The sequence below is a fragment of the Schistocerca cancellata genome, chromosome 10, assembly GCF_023864275.1.
Source record: "Schistocerca cancellata isolate TAMUIC-IGC-003103 chromosome 10, iqSchCanc2.1, whole genome shotgun sequence".
Lineage (NCBI taxonomy): Eukaryota > Metazoa > Arthropoda > Insecta > Orthoptera > Acrididae > Schistocerca > Schistocerca cancellata.
In genome coordinates, this window is record NC_064635.1 from 12388073 (window position 1) to 12394072 (window position 6000).

Genomic DNA, 6000 nt, shown 5'->3' on the forward strand with positions numbered 1-6000 from the left:
AACTGTACTCGGAAAGTTACGTTGAATTCGAAACTTCAGCAACTTCGTTAAACAGTTACAATCAAATAAAAGTATATTAGACAGCCAACGGAAGGCAGGCTGTCCAGCGCAGCGAGAGCTCAGTGTTGTAACCTACTCCGACTGAAAGGCGAGAGCCGACTACTCCACAAGAGCACCTGTACAAACCGAACACAGAACATTCCCGCCCCCACGACAGTGGCCGTGGTTAACCGTTCCAATCAGCAACTCGAAAACCGGCGGAAAATTCCACTCTATTGCCGAAGCACTACCATTCCACCAATGGAGATTCTTGGCGCCAATTTCTGCGCCGATTTTGCTACGTCACGGAGCTATGCCCTGAGCAAGCCAATCACAGTTACGATTTTGCAGAAAACGTAGGAACTGCCTGGGAACACAAGTCATTCCCACACCTCGCTGGTAGCCCACCATAAAGTGTTTTCGCTAAGTTTCTGCGAAGTAACGGAATCTCTAGCCCAGCCGCTCCTTAAGGCCCCTGCGAGCGTGTCTTTTGACAATGTCGGCGTCTGGAAAGCATTCACTTGACTCCCTCACACCCGTCAGCTTAACCCTTTCAAGATCAGCAGAGCCCGCCTGTCACCGGACCACCCGGGTGACGAGAGACGCTGTGTGGGAAGTCCGCGTGTGAAGGAATAGCGACTTTTCACCGCATGCGATTAGAGAGGAAAATCGTAAGATAGAAATATGAGAGGGGACTCATGCCACCTCTCACCATCATCACGAAAATTTACTCCAGACCGAGCGATACAAAAAGGAAAATGCATAACCCACTGCCTCTGAACCTATCTTGTTACTCTCCCATGCAAACCACACATACAACATGGTATACATCACACTGGCAACATACAATACAACACAAAGAATAGTCACAACGTTAGAATCACATCACTTTCAGCTTTGCCACTTCAATCAGTATTCATCCCAGTTTCACACGACACTGCCCCACTTCGTAACTTTTCTTTCCCACTACGAACTCTGGAGGATATATGCACGTCTTCCTGTGCAATGCAAGCCAAGTGGCGTTGCTGGATAGACGGCTGAGTCACCTTGCTTCACTCTCAGAGTATTAGAGTTTGAATCCAGCGTCACACGGAAACATAACACGCAAAGTAATATTAAGAACATATTCGTCACACACGCGAGTCCTCAACTGATACCATGGACGAGTACTTCTCTTTATCCTTTGTCTCATACACAGATTGAGACTCACACAGTACTCACCACGTGGAAGTACTCGTCTCTAATTTCAAGTCCTGCACAAGACATTTCTTAAACATTTCCAACTTATAGTACAAACGCCAGTAATTCAGCTTAACTTTAGCACTCGGAAGTATTTTAAGTTAGTACTAGCACTCACAAGTATTTCAACTTATTGCTACATGTGGTTTCACTGTGACCGTTGGTCACTTTCAAAGATTACTACGATCCCCTTAATACAACCTGCCTGTCATTTAATTCTCCCCCCAAAAGTTCCTGAAATAGAGAAATTATTATTCTAAACTACTCTTAAGTATTTCACATGCATACCATCTCTCCACTCTTTTGTCTTTACGGAGCACACCTAAGACAGGTCTTACCAACACAAGATCCAGCACCAGAGTGCTGAAACATGGCCATTCTTCAGGTCATCTCGCACCTCTGCCGAAGTGGGGGAGCACCTTGCTACCGTATTGGTCAGCCACATTTCAGGCGCTCAAAGCTCAGGTAAATTTCATCTCTTTGGTTCCACCAAAGGCGACCAAAAGATCGTCTCAAAGATGATCATATATTGCACATTCACTATCTGTGGTTAGTAGACGACCATACATTCATTCATTTCGCAGATATCACCAAATTGGGTGTAGGGATTTATCTTGTGGGAATGCACATGTGATCAATTAAATAAATAAATTGTCATTCTTTCCTACACGGGTATCCGGCTTCGGTGTATTAAGTGAAATTGAGTTATTATTACAAAAAAATATGTTGTTCTGACAAGAATAACGAAGAACGTTGTACCAATTTTTCAATGTCGGGTGGTACTGTACTCTTTCAACAGTACACTCATGCAATGGTCGTACGGGAAATTCAGCACTTCATCGCTACCTGGGAGATGCCGTGTGTCATCGCTCGTGCGCCGACTGTAGCACCACGTTCAAACCCACTTAAATCTTGATAACCTGCCATTGTAGCAGCAGTAACCGATCTAATGTCTGCGCCAGAGACTTTTTGTCCTATATAGACATTGGCGACCACAGCGCCGTATTCCGTCTGTTTACATATCTGTGTATTTGCATACGCATGCCTATACCAGTGTCTTTGGCGCTTTAGTTTATTTCTTATGGGAGCCTCACAGATGAGCAGTATTCTAGGATGGGTCGCAGGAGTGATTTGTAAGCACTCTCCTTTGTAGACTGAATGCATTTCCCCAGTATTCTACCAACCGAAGTCTGTTATCTGGTTTTCCACCACTGACCCTATGTGGCGGTTCCACTTCTTATCCCTGCGAAATGTTACACCCAGATATTTTTTTTGAGTTTACAGATTCCATCTGTGACTCACTAGTATTATATTCATAGATTACTATGTTTTCTTGTTTTGTGAAGTGTGCCGGCCGGTGTGGTCGAGCGGTTCTAGGCACTTCAGTCTGGACCCCGCGAGCGCTATGGTCGCAGGTTCGAATCCTGCCTCGGACATGGATGTGTGTGATGTCCTTAGGTTAGTTAGGTGTAAGTAGTTCTGAGTTCTAGGGGACTGATGACCTCAGTTGTGAAGTCCCATAGTGCTCAGAGCCATTTGAACCATTTCGTGAAGTGTCCGATTATATATTTTTGAAAACTTGCAGCAAGTTGTCAATCTTTGCACCACTTTTAAATCTTATCAGGATCTGACTGAAAATTTGTGCGTGTTCGTTCAGACTGCACATCACTGTAGGTAACTGCAACGTTTGCGAAAAATCTGAGATTAGAATTGGCAATGTCCGCTTGGTCTTCAGTATACAACATGAACAGTAAGGGAACCAACGCACTATCGTGGGGTACACCCGAAGTTACTTCCACATCTGTCAATGGCTTCCCATCCAAGAAAACTTGCTCTACCCCACACAGTTGTTATTTTATTTGGGTACGAGGGTCACTCCAAAAGAAATGCACACCATTTTTTTTAAATCGATCTTTTAGTCTACATGTTCGAAAGTTTTACATTGTGTAGATAGATCCTTTAGGAACAATATTTTCATTTCTCCTCATAATTTCCATCCCTCTCAACTGCCTTACGCCATCTTGGAACCAGCGCCTGTACACCCGCACGGTAAAATTCTGGGCCAACCTGTTGGAGTCACTGTTTGGCAGCGTGCGCAAGAGAGTCACCATCTTCAAACTTTGTCCCACGAAGAGAGTCTTTCAGTTTCGCAAAGAGACGATAGTCACATGGAGCCAGGTCAGGACTGTAAGGCGGGTGTTTCAGCATACCGTTTTTCTTGTTTCTTTGTGAGCCACTGTCAACATCCTGGGAACCCACCTGCTACAAACCATTTCTAACGCCAGCACTTTCAGTATTTTGCGAACACTTCCTTCCCCTATCCAAACGTAGCGTGATAATTCGCTCACTCTCATGCGTCAGTCAGAAGTCACCAATTCGTTAAGTCTCTGTGCACATTATCTGGTGTGTGTGCAGTACGAGGCCTGCCGCTGCGAGGACAATCCTCAATATTGCCGTGCCCACTTTCATCACGTAACCTGCTTGCCCACCGACTGACTGTACTGCGATCGACAGCTGCATCTTCGTACACCTTTTTCAACCTATTGTGGGTGTTTCCCACTGTCTCGTTTTCACAGCACAGTAATTCTAGGCCGCTACGGTCGCAGGTTCGAATCCTGCCTCGGGCATGGATGTGTGTGATGTCCTTAGGTTAGTTAGGTTTAAGTAGTTCTAAGTTCTAGGGGACTCATGACCTCAGAAGTTGAGTCCCATAGTGCTCAGAGCCATTTGAGCCATTTGAACCAGTAATTCTATGACAGCACGTTGCTTCTGACGAACGTCAGCTGTAGCAGCCATCTTGAAGACATGCTGTGACGGCGCCAATCAGGGGGAACAGGTTGAAATAAGCTTGAAAACAAGCGGGAAGGATGTATCTACACACAGTAAAACTTCCATACATGCAGAATGAAAACTGTATTTTTACAAAAATAGTGTGCATTTCTTCTGGAGTGACCCTCGAGGAGGATGCGCGAGTATACGTGGTAGGCACTTGCAGCACTGCCTTAAGTGTCTGCTTCTATGTAACAGACAGATGGGAATGGAAGGACAGATTTTCCCATGTCTCAACAGTTATTGATTTTTAGATGTTATCACAATGTGAATTATCGTTTTAGTTTGGCCAGTGCTACCTCATGCAGGAATATGGGAAGCGTTTTTTTTAACGCTGTATAGAACAGCGTCATCTGTAAATGTCGAAGCGGAGCTTGTGGCGTTATCTACTAGAAGTGAAAGATGTGAAACTACTCATCTAACGTTACCATTACTGTTCGAAAAAGACTTGTTGGCAAACCGTGGTCTCTCTATAACAATCCCTAATGAGGTATGATTACCCGTTTTTATTTCGACCGTTCTGCTGCCGGTTTCTCCGTCTCGTGGGAGCGCAATTGTTTTGGCGGCAATCGTTACGGGGAGACAAAAGACGCTGGGGTGCCTCTGCGGGCATCGTTGGTGGTCACGTACGGGTTTTGTGGTAACGACGTAATAACAACGCGCGCTGTTTAAGGAGAGGAAGTGGTTGCTGCGGTGTACTTCCGCAAGCCCGCAGCGGGCGTGGGGTGACCTCTCCGCGGCAGACGTAAAGATACAAAAGACGCGGACGTAAAAAGCAGGAGGGCGGCCGGCACTGGCCAGTGGGTAGCGGCCGAGGGGCGAATAACGAGGCAATTAAGTCTCCGCCTCCGCAGGTGCTGCCATCGCGCGGCGCGTCTCGCAGCTCTTGCGGTCGGCGAGCAACAAAAGCCGTGACGTAGCACAGTGGGGGGGGGGGGGGGGACTCCCCCGGGCAGCTGTGCGTCGCGCGTCAGGGAAACAGATGAACGCGCCGCCCTCCCCCGCGCGCACGTTTACCCCTCTTTAGGTCGCAAAAAGGTGCCCACCCTCTGGAAGCGCCTCTGCGAGGGCAGCCTGGTGGGCTTTTGTCGCTCGTGTCCACCCCCCACGCCGCGTTAGCTTTCACCCCTGCCCAAATATACCTGCAGCCACGGAAAGTGCAGCTACAGGGCAAAGCTTACCGCTCGCGGTACTTTTACATCTACTCTGACCATAACAAAACAAAAAAAAAAAAAAAAATCGCAACACCCAACAGGAGTTGTGCAACATACTTTGAAAAGTCCGTGCAAAAATAGAAACTACTTAGGTGTTTCGGGTAAACCTTTTTTATTTTTCGACATAGTCTCCTTTTAGACTTACACGCTTCACCCAACGCTGTTCTAATTTGTAGATCCCTTCCGTATAATAGGATCTCTCCAAGTCTGCAAAATAGCTATTAGTTGCAGCAGTCACCTCCTAGTTTGAATAAAAATCTTTGTGCTGCCAGCCATGTCTTCAAGTTGAGGAACAAATAGTAGTCCGAGGGAGTCAAGTCTGGAGAATGGGGGGGGGGGGGGGGATCTGAAACGAGTTGGAAACCTATTTCCATTAATTTTGCGACCATAACTGATGAGGTGTGTGCTGGTGCATTGTCGCAATGGAAAAAGACTTTTTTGCGGCCCAATTGTAAGTAGGCTGTTTAGGTTTTTATGTTGGTAACGCCATGTAGCGCTCTGTATGAAAATCACTGGCTGTGCTGTGTGCAGTCTGTGGCTGGTTTGCATTGTTGGAATTTGCTATTGTTGTGTTGGGCCGTTGGCTGTTAACAGCGCGTAGCGTTGTGCAGTTGGAGGTGAGCCGCAAGCAGTGGTGGATGTGGGGAGAGAGATGGCGGAGTATTGAGAGCGGATGATC